Source organism: Dasypus novemcinctus, chromosome 1 (genome assembly GCF_030445035.2).
Source record: "Dasypus novemcinctus isolate mDasNov1 chromosome 1, mDasNov1.1.hap2, whole genome shotgun sequence".
NCBI classification, from domain to species: Eukaryota; Metazoa; Chordata; class Mammalia; order Cingulata; family Dasypodidae; genus Dasypus; species Dasypus novemcinctus.
In genome coordinates, this window is record NC_080673.1 from 136,215,921 (window position 1) to 136,230,243 (window position 14,323).

The window sequence follows — 14,323 nt, forward strand, 5'->3', positions numbered from 1 at the left end:
TTCTATTTTTCTAAGAGAATGTTTATTTTGTAATATCTTTTCCTATAGTGTTACTGCTAAAATAAAGAATAAATATTAGAAAATAGATTTCCAATAATTTATGTGAATAAAAATGTATTATATCTTCAGATAAATCATTAGTTTCCACAGGAAAAGAAAAGCAGGAAAAATATATATTAATTTTATAATATTGTTGATAGAAAGTCTAATTGATTTTGTTGCCACACTTATGATTAAATGCAGAATTGGTATTGATGCAGATCATTGCGTGGTTTGTATGCTAATCTTGCCATTTCTATTTTGAGATTTATTCTAAAATTAGTAGGAATTAAAATTAAAGGTATTAAAATAAGAATTTTCCAAGCCCTAAGAACAAAAGTAATTCAAATTCAAATATTTGCTCTGCTGATAGAGTCCCTTATTCTGTGCTTTATTTTTCTGTTCTACTTTTTTCCTTTTTATTTTTTATCTCCATAATAAGGGGTTAAACTATGGTTTCAAGATTCATTTGCAATTTTGAAGTCAGAAGAGAGCACATGTTAGTATTTGGAGTGCTGCCACTAACCATATATGACTTTCTTAGTAACAAGATTCAAGGAATACTAGTAGTGGAAGTTCCTTTAATTTTATCAGAAATGGAAGAGAAGTCCAGAGAAGTCATATAATGAATCTAAGGACATGGTTGGACTTCGGTCAGGAAATATTGACATTTACCCTAGTAGTTTTTCACATTTAAGAATCCTCTGTCAGACTGTCACCCCACTTCTTTATTGAGTAATCTTTTTTTCAATTTTTTAAAAAATTTATTTATTTTAAAGAAATTTTAGATTACATAAATGTTACATAAAAAATATAGGTAATTCCCATATGTCCCACTCCTTCCCCCTCCTACACTTTCCCACATTAACAACATCTTTCATTATTGTGGTACCTTTGTTACAATTGATGAACACATACTGAAGCATCGCCACTAACTGTGGGTTATACTTTACATTATAGTGTACACTCTGTCCCACAGGATTTTAAGTTATGACAAAATATATAATGGCCTGTACTGTCATTGCAATGTCATGCAGGACAATTCCAACGTCCTGAAAATACCCCTGTATTACACCTACTTTTCCCTTTCCTTCCCTTCAGAACCTCTGGTGGCCACTGCCTCCACATCAAAGATAAATGTTCTTCCACAGCTAGAATAACAATAAGTCTATAATAGAATAATTGTAAGTCTACTTTAGTCCATTTTCCATTCCCCAATCTTGAGAATTTGGGGATGGTGATGACCACTCTGCCACTAATTGAGAGGGGGCTTAGATCCCATGGGGAAGATGGATGGGACTATCTTGCTTGCAGTTGCAGACTTTCTCTGTTCCTTGGGATGGGTGTTGTCTGTCATCATCTCCTTAGAGTTGTCCTGGGTGAGTCTAATGAACTGGAGAGTAGGTTTTGCAACTCTGCTGAGATTCAGGGACTAACTGGCTCATGGATAGACTAAAGATTTAAGTCTCTTGGACACACACCTATTAAGAATAGTAATAACCATAGGTTCAAATAGAAGAGGCAGAAGAGCCATGCGTAGGGAAACCACAACTAAATCCAACTCTGTCACACTGGGGAGCATAAGTTCCAAGATGAGGCCCACTGGCAGGGTGCCAAACTCCTGAGCTGTCTCCCTGCATATAGTATCAGTTTTGTTTTTGAGCCAAATACAAGTATGTATAGTGGTGTGTGTATGTGCATGTGCATGTGTGTGTGTCTGTGAAGGTATATTCAATCACCTTAAGGAAATTTTGAAAGCTAATATGAGGAAAATATTTACATGAAAAATTATAATTTAATAAATAAACAGATTGATACAAACATAATCAGGACCCAAGAATATTAAATGCTCTTCAGGTAGCTAATAAGAATTTATCCTCCAGATTTTCTCATGTACTTATATACATGTCAACCACTAGAACAAGGATAAGATGATTGATTAACAACTTGATTATAATTGAGTCCTGACAAAGCAGATATGAACAAATAGTAATCCATTCATTTGTCAAACATGTACTAATCATTCAATTTGCTAAAGCATTGCAATATTAGAGATTCAAGCAAAATTAGGGTATATTCCTCAATGTCAAGGATCTTGTTTTTGGATGAGCTTATATCAAAAGGCTCTGATGGGAATACACTCAAGAGTCAGGATGGAGCTAAACTGAAGTCTTCCCCAGACTGGATAAGTGGATAAAGCATAAACATCTTGGTTAAAGAAAAAAGCATGCACTGCATTAGTTTGTGCAATATGAAGAGAGTTATAGTAGGTAGGGATTGGGGAAATGGAAGATATAGGGAATTTGCACTGACATGAATATAAGAGTGTAGCTTGGTGAAAGAACAAATAGATCAGCATACCAAGATTGTGGAGTGCAAGAGGAGGAGGGGCAAGGGCTAATGGTAAAAAGTCCAATGCAGCTAAAGATTTTATAATCGATGATGAGGTTTAAGGACAGGCAATGAGTATTTGTCAGCATGTGACATGGGAGGAATTGCATTTTAGGCCAATCACCATGGCAGCAATATAGAGAAAGATTGAAAGGAGACAAAGGAGTAGATAGGATAGAAGGTATTGACTGATACCTTCTATTGACTGATAGAAATTTGGAAGTGCTTATTTGTGGAAAAATAGCATTAGGGATGATGACTAAAGAACAAGTTGAAGCAATGTTTAAAGGAGGAAGTGACAGACCATTAACTAATCAAAAATTGCAGAAATATTTTTGTGTATACTGTGAGAAATAGAATTGGAAAAAACTAATTTTCCCCACCATTTTTTTCAAATAAATTAGCTTAATCTTGCATTGTTTGATATAGTTCCTAGCAGGTTGTATGCTTGCAAGTGATTTCAAAGTCAATGCAGTTTAAAAGGAACCATATTTGGATTAGACACATCAAAATTAAAATGCATTGTGAGGAATATTTGATCATTAGAAAATTTAGAAAAATCTCATATTTTGCCTAATCAAAAATGTAAGGAAAATAATAAAAGGATCTTTTTATCTGTCGATAATGATGAACTATTACGGAAGCATATTGCAAACGAAAACTGAAAAAAACTACTCTTCTGCTAAAAATTTTAAATCATCAAGCAGTTATAGAAATCATGACATATGTTATTTTACTTGTTTCTTATCTGCCAACTTCCCTCATTTATTTACACTAAGAACATGGTATATTATTCAGAATATAAAAAATTAAAACTATCTCAATGAGGTTTTCCAATCTGCAGGCACTGTACAGATTTTCATCATATTATGATGCAAAAAATGATGCAATCGGAGGTTTGCTTGTCTCCACTCTTACATTTAAATTAGAGTAAGGAAGAGACCTTTTTCCTGCAAAAAGTTCTAATTTGCTGTTTTGAGAAGACATTCCTAAAGGATACAATGTTTGGAAGAATGAAAATTTTCTTCTTTACTAATTTAAAAAAGTTAAATAAAGTGACTGTATAAAACAGTGGGGACTAGTTTGTGTGTACTTTTAATTATATAAAACAAAGGAAGTTATGATAGAAAAGAAAATGAGAAGAGGCAAAACATAGGCATGAGAATAAAATGAAGAAAAATTCACATCAAACTTTTAAAACAATATGTAATTTTTCAAAAATAGCATTTATACTACTCAAGATTCAAGAGATAACTTAAATGTAAATTCTCAGTTTACCTTGTGGTTATGAGTAAAATTAATTTTAAACAAGTATATATAGTAAAATATTTAAGTAGTAAAATAGCTTCTAGGTTCTCATAGCAATGAAGTAGTGACTTGTCCTCCATTTTGAAAATTGCCTTTTTCTATGGATAATTTATAAATATATATATGTATGTTTGATTGTGGCAGCTCAAAAACTCAAATTATTTTGGCATTGGTTAAAAAAAAAATTCCCCCCCTCCCCCATGGCTCCCTCGTCTGTCTGGCACTTGACTCTCACATGGGAAGTCTGGGGTTCAGTTCCTGGTGTTTCCTAAAGAAGAGGAACAGACAGACAAAGGTTGTGGCATCTGCTGGTTGTAGCATCTGCTGGTTGTGGTGTCTTGCTTGTTTTGGGGCATCTGCTCCTTGTGGTGTCTTGCTTGTCTTCTTTAGGAGGCAATGGGAACCAAACCCAGGACCTCCCATGTGGGAGGCAGATACCCAATCGCTTAAGCCACATCAACTCCCCCACATAGATTTTTAAGTATAGACTTCCCAATAGTCCCTTTACTTTTACCCTTTGCACCCTTACAAAATGTAAGTCATATAGTGGCACTTACCTGCTAAAAGCTCTCCGATAACCTACTACCTCAAACCAATTGCTTAACACAAACTGTAAGGCCATAATAATCTTTACCTCTCCTACCTTATTCCCAGATGATGGACTTTCTTTCAATTCTTCTCATCCCTCATTTTGCTCTAGATCTGCTCCATTTTTGGCGTTTCCCTATAGCCTAGGCAGCTCGGTGAATTTTACTGTTTCTTCCACTGAAACTCTTCGTCTAGCTCACTACCATGCTATTTTTATTTTACTGCTTTAACTTCAGCTTGCCAGAAAGACTTCTCTTACTACCTTTATGTTCATACCTTTCATGCCTGGCATATCCTAGGTCTTCAGTATTCGTTGAAAAAAGAGGCTAAACCACTGTTGAACGGCTTGGAAGGTTTAAGTTCTCAGTGTCTGATTTCTTTTGTGTAGTTATATTGTGGGTTTTCATCTGGCCAGGCAGGGACTGTGATTAGACATTTGAGGACTCTGGCAAAAGTTGTTTGGGTTAGAAAAATTTAGAGAGATGTTAGAATTGTCAGTGTACTCTAATGTATTTCTCCACTCCTTTAATATGCATGGCATTTAAAAAAAGCTAAATAAACCCCTTGGCAGTTTTACAATCCAGAAATGCTTTAATTGAGAACCTGGAGCCATCTCCATTAAATGAAATCATTAAGAAAGATAGACCCCTATGTCCCAGTCTACAGTGAGTAAGTAGGATCCAGACTTTGGCACCTGGCTCTAAGTTGCAAAACTACCTCCTGTCTTAAAGATATGAGGAGTTCATTCTGTCTTCGAATAAAGGCAATTATCTACCATGGATGGCCACACCAATCATCAGGTGAATTTAGTATGAACTATTTGTGACAGATGGTACTCTCAAGTCCTCTTATTTGAGGACAAAATATCATTTATCTTGAGCAGGTGTATGAAATGGGTTGTATCAGTATGGCTATATAAAAGGTGAGTTTTCTTGCTGTCTTTGCAATCTCTTGAGTAGATTGCCTGTGATGCACACCACAGTCTGGTGTAATGCTTATTCAATAACCAATTAAATTTTCTTCCCAAATTTTATGGAAGTACAAGTGTAGCTGGGTTAATAAATTTATAGCATTCAAGGATATCTGTTATGTGAGGCAAAGAGAGTTCCAAAAGTATACAAAGATATTTTCAGTGCTGCCCAAGTGGAGTTAAAGTGAATTGTTAGAAAACTGGTTATGCTAGTGACAGTGGCTTAGTCTCTAGGTGTGAGAAATGGAAATAAGGACCACGCACCTAAAAGGCATTTGAAATTTTAATGTTTATACAAAAGATATGCGATTTTATATCTCAAAAATAGTGGTGAAAAGACCTCAATTAATCTTCAACAGAGTTCTTTTGATATCACAATTCACGATCTGTAATATCCAACATGAACTAACATGAAGAGTATTAACGATACAGAAAATATTCCACTCAGTCTTCTTTTGTATCACTATTGCTTGTCTTTTCAGCAAGCACGTCAAAACAGGTTGGTAGTGTGAGTTGACAAGATAGATGGAGAAACTATTTTTTCCAGTCAAACCTACAAAAAAAAAAACTTGTTTATTTTAAAATTTATATCCAGAATACATACGTACATATACAAACATACACACACATATCCAGACAAGCATACAAACATACATACTAGTCCAAGAAATGTTATTTATAGTTATTAATGTTTTCTAGTGCCAACATAGTAGGCTTTTAATAAGTGTTTGTTATATAAATGATTGAATGCCCAGATTCTGCAATGTATTTTATAAAAAGAATGCTTCTAGTTATTCATAGAATCAGAAATATTTACATTTTTCAGTAAATTTTGAGGAAAACTTTTTTTTATTATTCTTAACTTTCAAGTAGCTTATTAGGCCTAAAATAAACTATTACTTACTACAATGATTATTTCTTGATTTAATTGGAATCTAGAAGTCAAATAATTGCATTTAATAAAATGTCCTTTGAGGGTTTAAAAAATAAAGTCTCTTTAAAAGTAAATACCTCACAATCCATTTTATTAGAAACCATTTCATTTATAGGTTTCTTTATTTCTTTTGTAAATACTTGGTCAAGTTCATTTGCTTTTGACTTACAAGATCCTCCTGATATTGCTTTGTTTGGTCTATTTCTAGATTGCACAAAGGTTATACAGTTTAGGTCTTATTCTGATGCATCACTTGACCTTTACATACTACCACATATCATGCTCATAGGTCTAATTTAGCATTTAAACTAAATTTCATTGTAAATTTCTTTCTCCTTCTGGAACTGAGGTTAAGGAAGTTTGAGTATCCCATTTCTATCTACCAAGTCTGTTGTTTCTAATTACTGATTCTCTCATATAGTGAAACTCATAATAAGCACTCACAAAATATGGAATGAATGAGTGATGACAGCAAAGTGAATATTCCTATTCAGAAAAGACATCTGAAAACCCAGATATTATCCATAATTGTTATAGCATAACAATTATGCCACTGTTTTACTCATGTAAGATTATTTGAAAAAGTTTTACCCATGCTTGAGAAACAAAATGCTGTGTCTTGGGGTGTGGAGGAAGAGATGGCTGCAGTTTCTGCAGCAAAGGGTTCTACCATCTGAACTCGGGGACCAGGCCCACCAGAGTTCTCTCTGCTGTACATGGCTCTCGTTCTGAGTTTGGCTGGGGCCTTAGGCCCCCATCATTAGGAGGACCAAACTGACAAAGAGTGGTGGGACAAATGCCTTTATAAGGTGTAAATTGCCCATTCATATTAATCTCTAACTGGCATTTGGATGCAGTTTAGTCTCAGTAGTGGAGTATTTGAGAGGAAGGGAAATAGGACTGAACATCTAGTTTAGAATCCTGGCTCTTCCACTTATTAAATGAGCTGTGGTCATGGGCAGTATTTTTTAACCTCACTGTACATTGCTTTTCTCATTTATACAGTGTTTGATGATGTTAACCTTATATAGGTTAACATGTGAGCATGAAATTACTTATTCATAGCAAAGGGTTTGGCACTGTGACTGGCACATTTTAAATATGCTACATATGTCAGCTATTACTATTGGATTTGTTTTGGCATACTTCACCACTTTGGCCATATATACTTATTATTTTACTACACATACACATAAGTTTTGACCAAAATTTTAAATTGGGGACACATAAATAAAGTAGATAAATCAAGTGAGATGGAGTTTCAGTAGGCAGAAAATGTAAATATTCCAAGGTAAATATTAGGGAAAGATGGCAGAGGCCATAGAATGTACAAATTCAGTGTGGATCACACTTGACTTGTTCTCCATCATGATTCTAAATCTATTGTGGAGGCAAACACAAACTTGGTTGAAATCTCATATAAAGGGAGAGTGACCAAAACTAAGAAAGTAGACTCATGTGTTTCCAAAGAACTGTTGCAGGAAAATTTGTCATAAAAAGTTCAAATTGTAAATAAAATGTTTATGAAAATATATCCCTTTCTCCACACAAAAATTCTGAATTTAGCTTCTATACGCAACCAAAAGGCAACAGGAAAATGTCAGAGTGAGCCAAAAATGATTTTTCTTTGATGATGTATTCTTAATTGAAGACCTCTTTAAATTGTTGCTCAACTTCTAGGCCTACCGGCACTTACCTAAGGTCAGATACCAGTTAATTCAAGAATCTTAAAAATTCCTTTAAAAATAAAAAGACATTGCGATGCATTTTAATTCACAAAAGTTTATATCTCACTTGAAATTTTTAGAACATGTCTTAGGCATCTAGCATTCAAACATACATTATGAAATTCTTATTTTTTGTAATGATAAGGATCTTTAAATGCCACATTCTCTTCTAGGAAACTCAATCACATCTGAGGAAGAAAAGCAAAAGATGTCATTCAGAGAATTGTCAGAACTGGAACTTGATCTATACTTCTGATGCCAAATTCCTTAATATTTACCTAACTTGTCAGCTAACTGGATTCAATATTCTGCACTGCCATTTACTCCTAGTGTTAGGGAAAATTGTCCTAAACCAAAAGATGTTTTTTTAAATGAAGTCAACCCTTATGTATAGCTTGGTAAAGCCATTCCACTTCTTTAACTTTCAGATTCTTTTTAAAAATAAAACACATTATCTATACATCCGTATCGCAAGGAATTGCTGTAAGAATTAATTGAAATATATGTATTTATATATGTATATGAATGATCAGGGAATTAAAATCCAATATAAATGCAATTCTTTACCATTATCAGCATGATTTCATATTATTGTACTTGACTATGGGATCTTAAAATTTTGTTTATTTCTGTTTTTCACAAGAGTCAACTATATTATAGTTTTCATTATTAAAAAAACACAAACACAATAGAGTGAGAGTAAATAGGTATTTTTCTTAATGTAATTAATGTAATGTAATTCCAAGGGTTCATAGCTATCTGCTGTTAATGAGCAGCTTCGGGTAAAACTGATTTTGTTTTAGAAGTTAACAGCCACTTTATTGGAGGCACCGTCGTGGGCCAGGAGGCCAGGGCTGGCGGGAAGGGCTGGCGCCCCACGTCCACGGCCCCCCTCCGCAGGCAGGATGCCCCTCGAGCTGCCTCCCGGCTCGGCCAAGCAGAGGGCAGCCTAGGGGGCAGAGGGCAGGGGCGACCTGGAGGGCAGAGGGCAGGGGCGGCCTGGAGGGCAGAGGGCAGAGGGCAGCCTAGGGGGCAGAGGGCAGGGGCGGCCTGGAGGGCAGAGGGCAGGGGCGGCCTGGAGGGCAGAGGGCAGCCTGCGCCGAGGTGCAGTGGCACCAGCTCCTGCAGCCTCGAGGTCCGGCCTGCACGCTTCCCCCGACAGGGCTCGAGGCGGCTGCGCCCGGCCTGGCCTCAGCTCGCGGGGACGAGGGGCTCGGCAGCGGAGGGACAGGAGCAGGGGGGAGGCGAGGCCCCGGGACGGCGCGCGGCTAGCGCAGAGGCGGCCGCGGCCACGTGGCGCCTGCCCCGGGCAGCGTCGGACCACTTGTGGACTCAGCGCCCGCTGCCCCGCGCTCGGGGTTGGCCTTGAACGAGCGGCTCCAGACCTTCCCACGCAGGTCAGCTGAGGTGGGGACGTAGCGGGGGAAGGGGCGGCGGCTGCTCCCCGGGCTTAGGTCCCAGCCTCCTGCCCGCGGGCCTTGCGGGGGGAGGACGCCGGGCAGTCTGCCCACCGCTGCTCGCGGTCCTCGCGGCACAGCGGCGCGGTCTCGATGCACTCTCCCGCCCTCTCCGGTCCACCGCTGGGTGCAGGGCCCCAGGTCCGGGGAGCACCTGTAGAGGTTGAGAGAAAGGGCAGAGCATGCTTCCTAAGGCACTGATGACAGAGCTTGGACTGTGCTCCAGGCCACAAGACTGACTACATCTATACTTCACCCTCCCCCAGGACCCATACTCACTGTGCTCACGCACCTGGCTATTCCACCAGAGGTGTTTCATCTATCAGTCTCCTTAATACTTAAATAACCCACGGGGAGAATAAAACTATGGTGAAACCCATTGGCAGGCTCTTGACTTCAGATTGGTCTGTTTTTAAAAACGCAGTATCCAAAGAATGAGTAATATATATGTTATCCAAGAGCATGGCAAAGAGCATCTTATGTTAACCAAGTCATAGTTAATTACAGACCTCCTAAATGACTTTGAATTGTCTATATTTCTTACTTTGCTTTTCTTTTACATCTAATATATTTTGACATGATTTTGTTAAAATAGAGGTTAAGAATTTGTGAAAAAATATACAACAGCAGAAAAATGTGCTATTTCCAGATAGATTCTTTCTTTGACATTAAAAAAAGGGGCCACACTAGATGAACTGTTAGAAGTGTCCTTGAGAAACTAAAAAAAAATAATGAAAGAAAAGAATCAAAATCTGAAGAGCAAGGGTATTTTATCTGTAGCATTATTTTAAAAATATCAGTAGCATGATAAAGCTTTACATGTTACCAACATGATCATTACGATGACAGATAAAGTAAGGTGATCAAAAATTCTTTTCAAAATATTGTAATAACAGCTTTGTTTATAAACAAATTTTGTTTATAAATAGATGTGTCTTAATTGAGAGAATGAAGAACAATTGAGGACAATACCATCAAGGGACCAAATAAAAATTGTATTTTTACACAGTGAAAATATCTCTTTTTGATGTATTGAAAGAGGAAATTTCCAGGCATGCCATACATTCCTATTATCCAAATATAGCTACATATAAATAAAAATGTACTATCAACAAGTGGGTTTGGAGACTCCTTAAAGAGATAAAAGTAGAGTTAAAACCATTGTTCCCATTTTATTGTTTTAGAGAATTTACTCATTGATATATATTAAAAAATCCCTTATCTATTATAAAGAGAAGAACAAGAATGAATTAAAAATGAATTTATTTTCATTGCTTGGATTGTATCTGAGTCCCCAATTAGTAAAAAACACAAGTGTTCAACTGGAATGAAACCTCCAAGGGGGGATATTTTCTTTCTTTTCTTCACCATTTCACAAGGTCTAGAATCATGTAAGGGACATAATACTTAGTAAGTATATTTCTCAAATGAATGACTATATTCTAAGATTAATTTAGTTAGCTTATTAAGCAGGTAATTTTAAATTGTGCTGTGCTTATGATAAAGTACATTAAATGTGTTTCTGTGTATAAAAGTAACTATTCAAAACTGTGGTTTGGTGGTCTTTATATAAAATTTCTATTAGAATAAATTTTAAGAAAAATATTAGGTAAATATTTGCTTAGATGATAAACAGATATGCTAACAATAAATGAAAAAAATCTGGGCCTTTACAAAAATGGAAACCACTAAATGTTAAGATATCCATTCCTTTTCAGAAATGGGGAATTTACTTCATTAGTTGAGCCCTGCTTATATTTCTGTGAAATAAAATAAAAATAACCTTTGTTTATAACCATAAAAATAAAAAATAACTTCCTGGAATTGCTTAGAAAAATAAAAAAAAATACTTTTAAATTACTTATTAATTCAAATCTTATTTTTCCACCAAGAAATTTCCCTTTATTCAATAGATGAAATAAAAATGTACAAAAATAAGCAAAGCATTTGGTGACATTCAGGGTGTCTTTACATATTTATGTTACACACCCTTGGTAGATATTTGGAAATTAGCTTTTAAAATAAAGGGTGAACTATAATGTAAACTATAGTCCATGGCTAGTAGAAATGCTTCAATATGTGTTCATCAATTGTAACAAATGTACCACACTAACAGAAAGATGTTGTTAATGTGGAAAAGTGTGGGAGGGAGAATGAGTGAGATATATGGGGATTCCTATAATTTTTATGTAACTTTTATGTAATCTAAAGCTTCTTTTAAAAAGAAAAGCAAAGAAAAAAAATGAACTTGAATCCTTATTTTGGAACCATGCAATTTATTCCTTTAACTCTATGTACAGAATTGAGCTGCATAACATGACTCTTGGAGAGATATTATTATTATTCAGTAATATAAAATGTTCAAAAATGGAACATTTTTGCTAAGATCTAGGAATGCACAAATCAAGTCTTGCTAACTTGGAATGTGTTCAGTTATGGTTTACCCTCTGTTAGAAGTTTGCAATAATTAACAAGCTATAGCTCAGTTCCCCCCCATATGCATTGGGGAAAGGCTAACCCCTCCCCCATAAGCCTATGGGCACAGCACTTCCCCACAGGTTAAGCAAAGAGACCTGTAGAGACAGGAGTAAAGGGAAATGGATACCTTCACTATCTGGGTATCAGAGGGAGATGTAAACATTCAGTACCTGTATATCAAAGGGAAATAAAGAAACCCTTTAATCCCTAAAGATCAAAGAAATATCTGCTCCTGCAGCATTCCAAGAAAACCCAACTCCCTGACCCACTGCCCTCTAGCCATACAAGGGAAAATTTTCACCTTTAGGGCTTCCTATTGGCCCCTGCACCTCACTTGGACCTCAACTCCCTTCCACCGTCTATCATTTCCCTGCCTAGGAAAGTTCTGCATAAATTCAAATCCCCCCCTTCCAGGAGTGGGCTGAAATCTCTCTTCAGACCCCCTCCATTGTGAGAGCTTCTCAATAAATTCTCTGCCTGAGGTCATATCAGTCTCCATGTCCCAGCTGTTTTTCTCCAAAGCCCTTCTAAATGTTTCTTTTTTTAATTGTTTTTTTTAAAGATACATAGATCACACAAAATGTTACATCTAATGTTTCTTATAATTATTACACATTTAATTTCCATTGTCTCCAGGTCTTTAATTTCCTGAACTCTAACCTTATGCATAAAAAATAAAAAATTAGAGTGACAATTCTCGTACAGAACTGAATATCAGTTATTGGATGCCAAGGTTTTGTCCTTACTGAAAGTTTCTTACCTCACTGGAGAAATGGTTCTCTTTTTCCTATACAAAAATAGAAAATAGTTCTCAATTTATGGCCCATTCAAATGGCCAAGTGGAGCCTCTGACTCTTTTTAGGGAGAATTGACATGAGTAGTGGCTTTCTTTGCAAAATTCTTGTTCCTACAATAGCAATAAGCAAATGCTATACTACTTGGAAGAAATTCTTGTTCTAACTTTATATATTTGTTACATTTAGGAGTTGGCTCAGGTGTTCAGTTGTATTATTTAAAATTGGTTTGCTTTCTACATTCAAAATGTTTGAGCATTTTTCTCTGATTATTTTAATTCTTTATTCTTTCAAAGAAAAATAAGAAACAAAAACACAGAACTCTCCAGATGAAAATAAGATGGTTGTCATTTGTCCTAATATGATTCCATGGATTCATAACTATCTGATGTTGACAAAAAATATGGATATATTGGGGAAAGCTCAACTCCTGGCAAAATTGGTTGATTTTGTTCTGGAAGGAAAGAAATGTATCTTTTTTTACACCCATATTTAATATATTCTAGCAGTAATGATTGTGTAAGAAGAGGGGTAGGGAAGTTCTAAGAAAATGATCTCAGTTGGTCATTTCCTTTTCCACATCTGATTGGAAAAGCCTGGTACTTGGAGTCAGGGAGAACTTCACTATTGGGGAATTTTCAGTTCATTTTGGTGATGTGTATATAAATTGAACAATAATTGCTATTTTTGATGCAAATTTATTGTTTCAAACATTCTATTATATAATTTACATGTCTCATCTAACATTATCCTCAAGAAAACCTGCAGGATTAGTATTAGTAACTTCATTTTCATTTGAGAAAACTATTGCCTGGAAAGGTTATGTAATATCTTGTGGAGCTGGAGTTGGAATACAAGTCTCCTGACTCTGAAGCCTGTTTTATTTCCTGGCACCACACTCATCTCTAGTTCTGACATGGAGGATGGGTTACAGTATCTCCGATGGTTTAGAATTAGAGCAATTAATATCTTTTTGCCTTGACACATCAGTCCATGTTGCTACTGTCAAAGAAAGTTGAGTAAGCAATTATGTGCTCATTGGACTAGTGATATGTCAATTAAGTAATTTAAATTAAAAAATATTTTTCTGAGGTGTATAACTCCTCCAAATTTAACTGGATAACCACTCATTTGTTTCCTTAAAAGATAGCAACAGATCTATTTTTTTCAAGACAATAGGAAAAAGTATTCTTATCATAAATTTGGTATTAAATAACTTATACAGGAGAAATGATACATGATCATTTGGAAGAGGAAAGCATTGCAAATTATATTATTTTACTTTAAGTTGCAGATTGTATTAAAAATGTACCAACTGTTTTAGGTATATCCTTTCTTCCTCAGTCAGTTCATTTTTCTATTGAAAACAAAGCATGTGCTATAAAAATATAAAATAAAAATGTTACTCAATGATTTAAACTAATTTTATTTTGATATTTACTTACCTCAGAAGATTCCTAAAGGGACAAAATAAGAAATAGTTTTGTTTGAATGGTACAACAGTAGTTGTCTCTAAATAATTTTAGTGGAACATTAGGGACAGTTAATTGAATATCCAGAGCCCATGTCACTGGCAGTGAGAAATCAAGCCATTTATTAAGGATTAAATGTTAAAATGTTTATTTTCAGAACCTTCT

At 35.7% G+C, this 14,323-nt stretch overlaps 1 protein-coding gene across 3 annotated transcripts in view; it reads left to right on the top strand.

Annotated features, from left to right (window-relative positions):
- Positions 1-14,323, top strand: part of CSN2 (casein beta) — a 202,927-nt gene that overhangs the window by 140,872 nt on the left and 47,732 nt on the right. The window contains exon 1 of one of the 3 annotated variants that reach the window (XM_023584405.3): positions 9,070-9,354. The exons of 1 other annotated variant lie outside the window; for it this stretch is intronic. The gene's annotated coding sequence lies outside the window, so the exon portion shown is untranslated. Of the gene's footprint in view, positions 1-9,069; positions 9,355-14,323 lie in introns of those variants that run through there. One more of the 3 variants, XM_004477579.5, reaches the window with a different exon arrangement.